This window comes from Lissotriton helveticus, chromosome 2_1, assembly GCF_964261635.1.
Source record: "Lissotriton helveticus chromosome 2_1, aLisHel1.1, whole genome shotgun sequence".
NCBI classification, from domain to species: domain Eukaryota; kingdom Metazoa; phylum Chordata; class Amphibia; order Caudata; family Salamandridae; genus Lissotriton; species Lissotriton helveticus.
Window position 1 is genome coordinate 1,878,427,935 of NC_136059.1, and position 12,556 is coordinate 1,878,440,490.

At 40.4% G+C, this 12,556-nt stretch overlaps 1 protein-coding gene across 1 annotated transcript in view; it reads left to right on the forward strand.

Moving 5' to 3' along the window:
- LOC144819969 (cilia- and flagella-associated protein 337-like) overlaps positions 1–12,556 on the forward strand; it is a 235,564-nt gene that overhangs the window by 100,301 nt on the left and 122,707 nt on the right. The window lies entirely within an intron of this gene.

The window sequence follows — 12,556 nt, forward strand, 5'->3', positions numbered from 1 at the left end:
GAATATTGCTGGCCTAAAGTCAAAGATGGAAATGGCAGAGTGGACCGATTGGATCAGCAAATTTGATATTCTAATGTTCCAAGAAACATGGTGCACCAGTGGTTTGCTTCTTGAGGGATTTTCCTGTTATAATAACATTGTACCTATCCCTGTAGCCGGCCGACCTAGTGGGGGCTTATCCATATGGATAAAGATTACCGCAGGGAGTAACATTAAACCCCTGGAGACAAATGATAGTAACTTCCAGGCTATAATCTATTCTAACGGGATTACATTATGTTTAATACATTTTTATAATAATGATTTTACTTCACAACCCAATAGAAATTTTATCAATTTGTTTGATTTTATTGATAAGATTGTAGTTGAACAAGGTATGGCAAACTGGATGGCATCTGTCTGGGGGGTGACTTCAATGCGCATTTGCACAAAGGAATGGACAACTCAGCTTTGATATCTGTCCGGGTAACCCCCTGCAAAAGAGGGGAAGAATTGTATAACCACTTAGCCATTCGGGATTTAACTAACGTCATGGAGAAAGTTGGCGGTACGTCGGACAAGGGTCCATTGCCTACCTTTAGAGGACGTGGTTGTTCGTCTACAATTGATTATGTTTTTATATCTTCCTCCCTTGTGAATTGTTTAGTAAAGGCCGATGTTTTAAGTACTGTTCACAGTGACCATAACCCAATCCTGACATTTATTAAATTTGCTAACAAACTCATAAAACGTAAAGAAATAGGGGCAAAGAATCTGGTTGCATCAACCGACAAACTTAAAGTAATTTGGAAGGGCAAAGACAACAATGACCTCCTTGCACGTATTATAAAATCTTATCCCGTATTAGTAGAAAGGTGCTTGTCCAGTAGATGCCTAGGCCTGGCGATCATTCAGGTTTTTACTGGGTTATGGGCGGGCATTAAACATGAAATTTCTAAACCCGTTAGTAACTCAATTAAAACCCCTAGATGGTTTAATGGCACGGGCGAACCGAGAACTACGTGAAGCACTTTCTGTGGAACCCTGGGACAGGACTCCGGTCAGAGTCCTGAGAGAACGCTATAAGAAAGCCACAAAAACATGTACAGAGGAGTTATTGAAGGAGCGGTGGGATTCTCTCGCACGCTCCGCTGCACTCAAAGATGTCACTGGGTTTTGGGGCGAGGTAAAATCTATGAGGTCTTTGGGCTCAACCATCACCACGATAAACTGTAATATAGCTAGCAAAACGTGGGAAGAGCATTTCTCGAAAATATATACAGCATCAACAATGACCGCTGTCAGTTATTGTCCAGTTAACAAGGTTAATATTTCTATAACTGAAGTGGAAGATGCCATAAACCAAAGTGCAGGAAATAAAGCGCCAGGTCCTGACGGATTATCAATTGACCTAATTAAATCTGAGCCAGATTTCTGGTCGCCCTCACTGTGTAATGTTTTTAACAATCTGTCCAAAACTACAATCCCTAAAACCTGGTCAAATAGTATCATCGTTCACATCTTCAAGAAGGGCGATAGACTTAATCCTAGTTGCTATCGCCCTATATCTTTGATCGATAATACTCTGAAGATCTTAGGAAGAGTGATTTTTAATAAGATCAGGAATTGGGCAGAGGAAGCTCAAATTTTAGGTCCATGTCAGCTGGGATTTAGGAGTAATGTGGGAACTGTAGAACAGTGCCTGAACTTAAATCTCATATTGGGCAAATATACTATCACCAAAAAAGCCCCACTAACCCTGGATTTTATGGATTTAGGCTCGGCATTTGATTTTGTCAACCGTTCACGACTATGGGAGATTCTTTTAAATTATGGGTTGGATAAGGTACTTGTATGCTTCTTGGCGCATCTGCATAGAGACCTGAAAGCACGGGTTAGGATAACCAACGAAGAAGAGGTTTCCTGGGATATTTTAATTGGTAGGGGGGTTAGACAAGGTTGTGTCTTAGCCCCCTTACTTTTTATTCTTTATATAAATGAATTAAATAAATCCCTGTCTAAATTAACTTGCGATGTCCCAAAAATTAACGGTAAACTGTTTCCCGTACTTTTATATGCGGACAATGCGGTCCTGATGGGCTGCACACCAAAAGCACTTCGCACTTTAATAACGGGTTTCGTATCCTTTATGGCAGATTTGGATTTGTGTACCAATTTTAATAAATCGTATATATTGTCCTGCGGACCCAAAAAGCACCACATTCATCATATTGTGTCCGGAAAAGAGCTCTTAAGAAGCACCAGCACTTTTCCCTGCCTGGGTCTAGTCTTTTCAGACTCAGGATCCTGGCAGCCACATGTGGGGCTTGGAAAAAATAAACTCGGTAAGGCTATAAATTCAATCATTAGCCTCCGACAGCCAAAGCAGGCGGAGGTTATAATACCGTTACTACAGATCTATAGAGCCCAATGTATACCTTCGGCGACTTATGGCGTAGAGGTGTGGGGGTATACAAACTGCAGTAGTATCCAAACTGAGGAAAACGAAAGGTATTAGGGGCCATAATTTCAGCACCTACCTTCATTTGCCATAAGGAATTAAATCTTCATTATGTGGAGGATTTCATCAAGTTGCGGCCAGTATTATTCTGTCTAAAGATATGACGAAATCCTCCCGCACTCCTAACACAAGAAATAATCACAGATTGTCTTAAATGTGACAGGGGTAGTTACATACCATGGCTAAGAGCAGTGAAGAAAAGCCTAGCCAGTGTAAGGTTGGAGCACATTTTCTCCACCCTTCTAGTCATAGACGGTATAAGTCTACAGTCTGTGAGAGGGGCATTGTATGATTTATACCGTGAGGAAAGAGAAAATATGTCGCTCCATAAACCGTCAATCATTAGCTACACCCCTCTTCTGGTGTCACCAGGCAAGAATAATAATATGCCACAGGTATACCTCAGAAAAAATCTTGGGAGATGGAATAGGAGCTTGCTATTTGATCTCAGGGACGGGAGTATAAAATACTCACTCTGTTTTCCGTTAGGTTTTAACAACAATTTGGAGAACCTGCATTGCCTGTGTGGCATTGTTGCAAACAAACTTTGTTAAATGTTCTGTTTTTCTGTGGTGTTTATGTCAGATGTAGCAAACTTTATTTGATTCCTAATTTTAAAGTACATGTTATTATAGATTTTAACTTGGCATTTCATGAAATACAGCAGTTAGGTAGTGATGACATGATTTTCAGAGTAAGCTCCTTCCTGAAATCTGCAATACGTTCGCAAGTTTCTATGAATATGCCATAGATAAAGTGAACTATTTTGCACATATATCTGCTGTTTTTGCACATAGTCTAAAGTTTACATTGATATCGCTAGAACTGTTGTTTACATAATGTACATACAGTAATTATTTGCTCTTTATTGCTATCCTTGCACATTGGTCTCATGTCGATACTGACGTCTTTATCCTTAACCCGTTTTTACGAATGTGTTTTATGTGACTATATATTTATGTACTATTGGTTGTGATGATTTGCACTTTTATGGATATTTTAAAATCGGAATAAAGACCATTTGACTTTGATTGAAATTCTTTATAAATTTCTGCTGGTATACCATCAGGACCAGGAGATTTGTTTTTTTAAGGGATTTAATGGCTAATAAAATATCATCTTTAGTGATGGGAGAGTCAAGTCCATTTTTGTCAGTTTGGGAAATCTTGGGTAAATCACAGGAAGTTAAAAAATAGTCAATTAAAGATTCATCATGAAATTCAGGTTTGTTATATAATGTAGAATAGAACTTCAAAAATTCATTAACAATATCATTTTGAGAAAAAGCAATTCTTCCATGAGAACTTTTAATTGAATTGATTTGGGTTTAGCCCTTTTTAATGCGTAAATAATTAGCTAAGAGTCGGCCAGATCTATTGATGTTAAAGCTAAATCTGGCTTTAGCATTAGAAATTTTAATGCCTGCTCTCTTACTAAGGATGGACTTAAATTCATATCGCAATTTTTGAAGTGTAAACTTATATTGGGGATCATTAGAGGTAATAAAAAGTCTTTCATGTTTCACAATTTGTTTTTGTAATTCTTTAAAGGACGCATTGAAGGTTTGGTTGTCATGTGCCATAATAGAAATCACTACCCCCCAATATAAGCTTTAAATGCATCCCATCTGTTAATCAAGGAGGTAGAACCTTCTGGATTAAATGAAAAATAATCTTTAATGGCTGATAAAAGTTTTGGTTTATTCTTTTCATTTAATACAATACCAGTGTTCATTCGCCACCTAGATTGTTTAGTATATGTTGATTCTAAATTCAAAAGTAATGAAATTGGGGCGTGGTCAGAGATATCAATGTTGCCAATTCGAAGTTCTGTAACAGAATTATTTAAGTGTCTAGAAATTAATAAGCAATCAATTCCAGAATGGGAGCTATGAGGGTTGGAGAAAAAAGTAAAACTTTTTTCTGTGGGAAAATGTAATCTCCATATATCTACTAATTTAGTGGTTTGCATAAAACCTTTGAACGCAAAATACACTTTAGAAGGATGAAATTTAGTAAGAGAAAGTATATCCAATAAAGGATCAGAAATTATATTAAAATCCCCTCCAACAATTAAAGAAACATTTCCAACCTTTAAGACCTCTGCAGCAAGAGTGGACCAGAACTTAGGATCATCTGCAGTAGGACCATAAACATTTAATAAAAATAAGAGTGTATCATGAATTTTTGCTAATACATATCTACCATCAGCATCAGAATGTTTGCTTAAAATTTGACAGTGTAATTTTTTTGCAAACAGAATAGCCACACCATTTTTCTTACCAGTGGCAGGAGAAGAGACAATCATATCAACCCATTTCTTTTTCATATAATCTAAAATGTTGTCGTCAATATGAGTCTCCTGAATAAAACAGATATCAGCGTTATACCTTCCTAAGTAATCTAGAATTTGTGTACGCTTAACTGGATGACGCAATCCTTTGACATTTAATGACATTACTTTCAGATTATGAAGATTAGCCATAATAGAAAAGGATACGAAATGAAATCCAGAAGAAAGGCGTAAGAAAAAGAAAAGCAGAGGAGATATAGGATGAGAAAAAAGAAGAGAAAAAAGTAGCTCCAGAATAAACCAAAGGATAGAAAAAAAGAAAAAACATGGAAAAAACAACAAACAGAATACATAAATGTGAAATGTGAAATGCACACACGGTTTACAAGTATGGCCGGAACCGCTGGAGCCCTGCTGAAGAAGGTTTTAGCATCCTGTCAGAAAAGGCAGATCTGTTATAACTCAAGTATTGGAGTCATGAGTATCCATTGAATGCTGAGATTGTTGTTCAATAAAATGTCTCAAATCTTCAGGACGTTGAAAAGATTTGGAGAAATTATCCTACCAAATACGCATCGTCGATGGGTCAAAAAGTCCATACTTGAAACCAAGACATCGAAGATGAGGACGGAAAGCTGAAAATTCCTTGCGAATTGCGACAGTTCCTTTGGCAACATCTTGATGAATAAAGATCTTATTTCCATTAACCATCAGTGAAGGAATTTCTCGAGCTGCTTTTCTGATTAAAACCAAGTGATGGTGACGAAGAACCTTAAAGATCATTTGTCGTGGCTTGGAGTGATAAGGGTTTCGATGAGAAGGAATTCTGTGTGCCTTATCTATTTCAAATTTCTCAGGAAATTTAAGCTGCAAAAGACCAGGAAGCACATTTTACAAAATATAATCTGCAGTTAGCTCCTTCAACATCTTCAGGTAAATTAAAAATGCGAAGATTGTACTGCCTATTGCGATTTTCCAATTCCAGCAATTGAGAACACAAAGGTGACATTTTTTCCATTAGAGGAGTGAAAGAGTCAATTTTAGCCTAATTATCCTGAATTTTAATTGAATTATCTGAAATTTTCATGGACAAACTAGCCATTTCCTTGCGTACATTTTTTACTTCTGATGCAATGGACTCTGTATTAACTCACAAAGCTTGAATCTCCTCTAATATTAAAGATAAGGAAGGTTCAGATGACTCCACAACCTTAGATTTATTAGGAGGTGGGGAAACTTGCTGCCTCCTTTTATTATTAAGAGTAACTTTATTTTCCATTTTCTCAAAAAGTAAAGTGGAAACTGCAGAAATAAAGAATCCAATCCAAAATGCAGCAAATATTGTGAAAATGAATGAAAAACAACTGGTGCAGCCCTTCCCTAGAATTGCACTCCGCCCCCCTGACTGAGAAACCCTGCTGTACCTCGGAGCTGGGCTGGGTCCAGGAGACAGTCTGAGGAAAAAGCGACTTCTAGGGCTCCAAAAACGGCGAAATTCGCTACTCAATGCAGGTGGGCAATCCTCAAGCTTTCCGACCGCTTTGTGTACCAGCTCTGACAGGAATCGACGTTTTAATCGACAAAACGGGCGCAAAAACGCGCTAGAGTAGGAACGGGCCGGCCATCTTTGTTCGCACGCTCGCGCGTCTCCTCCACTATGATTTTTAACGGTCATATATTCATGAATGTATGCAAATATGTATTTATTTATGAAGCTAAATATAATCCTAACCGGGCTCAGGAGGTCTGAATAGGAGATGCTTAAACAATAGAAAATACGAAGAGGCTATAGATTACAGGAAGCAAAGTCATTTTGTCGGATTACGGTGCGGATTTAGCACAAGCAGTTCCGAGAGAGCACAGTAACGGATAAAGACCGGACCTTCAGCAGAGGGCCCAATGTTGGGAACTCAGTAAGGGGCGAGGAAAGCTCGATTGCAGTGCAGAGGAAGAAGAGGAAGACACATGCATGTGTGAATGTATGTTTTTGTATGTGCGCACATGTGCTTGGTGTGTACATGTATGATTGTGTATGTACGCGTGCACGTGTGTGCACTTTTGCGTGTTGGAATGTCTACGCACATATGTGTGTGCGTGCAAGTGTTGGAGGTGCTCCCGAGATTAGATGGTCCACCATGGGTTGGATGACTAAAAGCAGCCCTGGCAGAAATGCTCAACCCAGCCTCCCTCCCTTTCGATCCTTGTGCTGTCTCTCTTCCCATCCATCCATCCTCTCTCTCACTCCTCACCTCTCTTCTCCCTCTCATCGCTTGCTCCCTTCATCACTCTTGATGTAACATTTGTGTTTTATTGTCAAGTTGTATCTTGGGGGTGTTGTTTCACATTTTTGAGAGAACTTCCAAACTTTGGATCTAACAGTCTCCGCTAGCGCCTTGTCCAATGTGAGCATGGGGGATGTTGGTGGCGCATCTGCAGGGGTGACCAGAATAAATACCTAACGTCACGACAATACAATGGACACATCACACGAACAAACTGAAGTGGTGAAGGCGTTTGATCATGAGAACGGGTCACTTTGATGACTTATTACCCTCTGGTTTCAATGTTCCTGAATGCCAAATCAAACAAATCATAAAGAAACGAGGAGTATATGTTGGCATAAGTTGGCTCGACCAGAAAGGCCATCTGTTTTTTCAAAGTCTGCAGACAGACAGCCGGTGTACCGTTGATAACCACCCGTGATCTAAGCAGTTTCAAAAGGCCCTTTAAAATCTTATCCCCAAAGTATTCTAAATTTATGGTGACACTATCACCTTGGTGAAAAGAAAATTCACAGCCATCATGCTCTACTGAAAATAGTTATTAATCTGAAACTAGAGGCTTACAATAGAGTAGAAGATATATTTATTGAAAAATAAAGCTTTTCACAAGGATACATTTGAAAATTCTATTTGTCATATAAAAAGGAGGCGCAATGTAACTTTGGAGAGCGGTACCAGGGAAGAATGGTGTGAAAAGATTGTGCTGATCCAGCATCTGACTTCCCAGTTGGTCAGAAGATGCTGCCTTATTATTATTATTATATGAAATTTGTAATGCGCTCAGCTTACCCGGGGGCATCCCGGCGCAACAGACCAAAGAAGGAGGAACTCGAAAACTCACTACTGTGGAAACAGGTAGGTTTTAAGAAGTTTCCTAAATATTAGGATCTTGTGCTCTGAGCGAATCTTAAGGGGCAGAGAGTTCCACAGAGATGCCACCTGAACCGAGAAACGCCTGCCCCCCGTCCGAGCTCTTCTGACTCTCGCAGATTGCAAAAGATGTTGCTGGTCTGAGCGCAAAAGGCGTGGAGGTTTATAGGGACGGGCCATATTAACAAGGATGGGGGGGCCTTTGCCATGTAAAATTTTATGGGCCGTACACAACGCCTTAAATTTCACCCGCTCCTTAACGGGGAGCCAGTGAAGTGCTTTTAGGGCCGGGGCAGCGGACTGCCTTCTAGGGATCTCCATCAAGACTCTGGCAGCTGCATTTTGCACCTGTTGGAGGGTTTTAAAGGTAGCTTCAGGGGCACCAAGAAACAGGGCATTACCAAAGTCAAGCCTAGAAAGGATTAAACCCCGCCTTGAAGCTCCATTGTAACTGCAGTGCCACTGTTGCCTCTCACCTCATGCCTACACCTAGTGACGAGATCGCGTTTGCACAAAAATCTCAAAATTCAAGAGCTCCTGGGTTCAATAAGTGTCAGAACAAAATTTAAAGGCTAAACCCTGTCTGTCAAGACATTTTTTGGGTCAGCTTAAAACAGAAAAAAGGACTGAATGTAGCAGAGTGTTTTACCCATTATGTGTCTGTGTGGAAATGTGTTGATAAATAAATCCCTATTTCCGGGATGAATGTTTGATCATTCCCATGTATAAGGATAGCCACAATGATGCTCCTAAGTCCCACTGTTAGTCTTGTTACTAAACGTTTCGCTTAAATTATTTGTAAGACTTATTTTTAAGAGATGGCTGGACTGGATTAGTACCCTCCTTATCACCTGTGCAAGGAGTGTTTAGGCAGAGATGTTCTGGCCATGATTTGGTTTTAACCTTATTCCATTGATTGAAAATGTACAGAATTTTTCACTGCTTCCACAAGAATCACTGTGGTCAAAGTCCCATAAATATGGAATTTGTCCTGAATTATTGAAAGCTATTCTTCCTTTACAGTCAGACACCCTGTTCCCCAGCGCCCAGAATTTAAGATTTAGTTATGTGCCTCACCCAGCACCCCATTCTGCCTATCCTTGCAGTCTAACCCAGACCAAAATAAATTATCACATAGAATCCTCACAACACGCAGAGACAATCTCAGAAATTCCTACTAACCCCCACACACTGTCCAACTACCGAACATATATTCAATCTTCTGATAATTAACCCATGCCTTACAGTACTCCATGCTACATACTTTTCAGACCTCATTGCCTGTCACAAGCTTGATGCACTCTTCATCTCCGAAACATGGTTCACTTGCACATCGTGCACTGCCTAAACATCCTTGTTCACACAGGCTACATCATCTCTTACGCAGACCAACATACATACGAAGGGAGGAGGCCTTGCGTTCATCTAAAAATTCGCCTGGTCCTGCACCATAGGTAAGCAAGTGAGACTCGAATCCATGGAGCTCCTCTAATTTCACTTCTGACATAATGGCATTGTACACCTCATCTGCAGGCTTCCCAGGCAGATTAAGAACTTTACTTATGAATTCTCAGAGCTCCTCACCACTTCAGCTATACCATACACCCACACACCACCCTCTTGTGTGACTTCCACCTACCACACAACGCAAGCTTGAAAAAAACGAGAGACACTCTCTACAACCTCATTGACAAACTAAACATGGTACAGCAAGTCAACCGAGCAACACATTCTAAAGGTCACATGGATGACCTTGTCTTCTCAACATCATTAACAATCCAGTGCAAGCACCCACACCTCTGGTCTGGACCAAGCACCTTGCCATGCTTACAGTGGTGCCACAGGGTCCGGCATCATTGCCCCTGATCTCCTCGAAGAACAGAAAGCATGGCCAGGCCCCACTGACCAATCACAACGCTGCATGTAGTGTTGTGATTGGTAGGCACCCAGGCTCCCCTGACCTATCACAACCCTGAAATGCACCTTCAGACCCTCCTCTTAGGGTCCAAGACTGGGGTGTCATCACTTGGTAGAGTCAGGTGCTGGGTGCAAGGTTGTTGGAGCCTTCTGTCCCTGAAGCTGTAGTCAGGAGGCCAGCCAACTAGCCATTGGAGTCACTCTGGGTCCAAGATTCAACAGATGAAGGTCCAGTACTCTCACAAGTGGCAGCAGGCAGCAGGTCAGCCCAGCAATCCTTTAGAGCAGCAGTCCAGCAGAGTGGCATTCCTATCAGCAGGACAGCAGTCATTCTTCTTAGCAGAATAGCCACAGTTCCAGAAGTGCACTAAAGAGTTGGTGTCTGGAGCCTAATATTTATGGCTGAGCCTTCCTTTGATGTGGGAGAAGTTTTTAGAGGTTTCCCTTTGAAGTCCGCAGGGATTACGCCTTTCCTGTCCTGACTTCGGACTAACTGCAGTACGTATGCACCCCTTTGTGATTAGGTAGGACACAGCCTATTCAAGTGTAAGTAGGGAAGGGCCCAGCTCCCGCCTTCAATCTTGCCAGTGATGGCCCTTCCAGGCACACCCACGCCCTCTATTTATTTTGGCTGTCTGGGGGGGGTCACACAAAGCCCAACCATCAGCTACACTCAGTCATGTGACTCAGAGACAGGCTGCAGCACTAAATGGCTAAGGCAGGAAAATGCATCTCTCTAAATGTGGCATTTTCAGAATTGTAATTTGAAATCCGACTTCACCATGAGAGAGAATTTTTCATTACAATTCCACAGACATCAAACATGAACTGGCAACCAGCTCCTGTTTGGAAAATATTATTTATTAAATGTAACTCCAATGTTATCCTATGTCATAGGCAGGCCTTGCAGTAATGAAAATCAAATGTAAGAGTTTTTCAGTACTTGGGCATGTAAAACTAAAAGTTACACATCCAACTTTTTAAATACACTGCACACTGCCCTCTGGACTGTCAAGGGCCTACCCTTGGGGTGATGTATGTGTATTAAAAAGGAAGGTTTGGGTCTGGCAAAAGGTTTATTTTGCCAGATTAATTACTGTTTGAAACTGCAGAAACAGGCTGCAATGGCAGACCAGAGACATGTTTAAAGGGCCACTTATATAGGTGGCACAATCAGCGATGCAGCCCCACCAGTAGCATTTAATTTACAGGCCCTGTGCACAGGTAGTGACAATTTCCTAGGGTCCTGCAAGTAAATTACATTTCTTGGATTACACTTCGCACATGGCATAAGCTCCAAGCAAATTACTTCTCCCAATTTCTCATGGAAACTGCCACAATGCCTCTAACAATGTAGAGATTGCTGCTGAATATTTCACCCAGTGGATAGAGTACACCTCACTGGCTCAAGTACCCGAAAAAAAAGGTAAAAATGAAAAGACATCATACTACTGATCCTTGGTTCTCTGTGGAATTAAGGACTATGAAACAGGCATGAAGAAGGCAAGAAGAGACTTTTCTTCACCAACAAAATAGAGATGGCAACTAATTCTTCTAAGGAATTATTTTCTACAGTGAAAAAGCTCACATTGCTTCTCCAGCACGGCCTACTTTCCACAACCAAGCTTTCTGTAGCTCAGTGGCCAAAGTCGTCTGTCTGAAAGTGGAGGATGTTTTTAACACCTTTTCAACTATCCCACGTTTGTTAGGACTAGATAAGTACTCTCCCAGGACATCTAATCTGAGCACTGAATTTAGGCTCTTGGTACCCCCTTCTCATTTGGAAGTAATCAAGCTTCTCAAAGATGCTAGATCAGGTTCACCCGATGATGATGTTCTTGTTTGTGTGCTGCATAAATACTTTACACATTGCTTCTAAGTTCAGGCTGACTGCTTTTGTGCCAATCTACCAGAGGGTTAAGCACAGGTTAATTTAGGGACTTTTGGTGGTTCACTCCTACAAGGACTGTGGTTGTTGCTTGAGTAGGGTTTCACCCCCTCAACCGATAACCCAATTTCTCACAATTTAGTTCTTAAAAGATGTGATCCCAGTTTTTCAAGAAGCCTTTTAAATGGTTTTGTTTTTCACTTTAGTGGTTATGTCACTCCCCAACTATATTTGTAGGCATTTTAATAATTGGGTATACTCTTGATTTGTCTTGTCTTTTAGTCTTTCGTGTCTTTTGTAAACGACAACCGAAGAGCAACTTGTGATGAAGCTTTGTATTATCGAGCTTGATTTTATTTAATAGTTTTTTGGTTATGTAAAATTTAGTTCTAGTATGGAAAATGCATATGTGTTGCATTGGTTTTAGTTAAACAAGCAAATAAAAAAGTGCTTGTTTTCTAAAGATATTGCATTGCTCCTGAATAATTGCAAAAAACTATGAATTGAACAAACTTTTAACATTATTTTATAAGGATATTGAAAGCATTTGTAGGGTTAGGTGACCTCTTTAAAGAATGAGGCAGAAGGCTGGGTTCATAATGTCAGAAAACATTAAGGGAATTTGTGTAAATGTCCTTATAATTCACTGTAACACCAATACATTTCCCCCTTCGTTCTTTGCCCCCTCTGTATGGGATGCTGTGATTGCATATATGTAGAATAAATGTACAATATGTACTTTGAAAATAAACATGCAAATAAGCTGCTTGAAATAAAATTCACAAAAGAAATTCAGTATGTGTGATA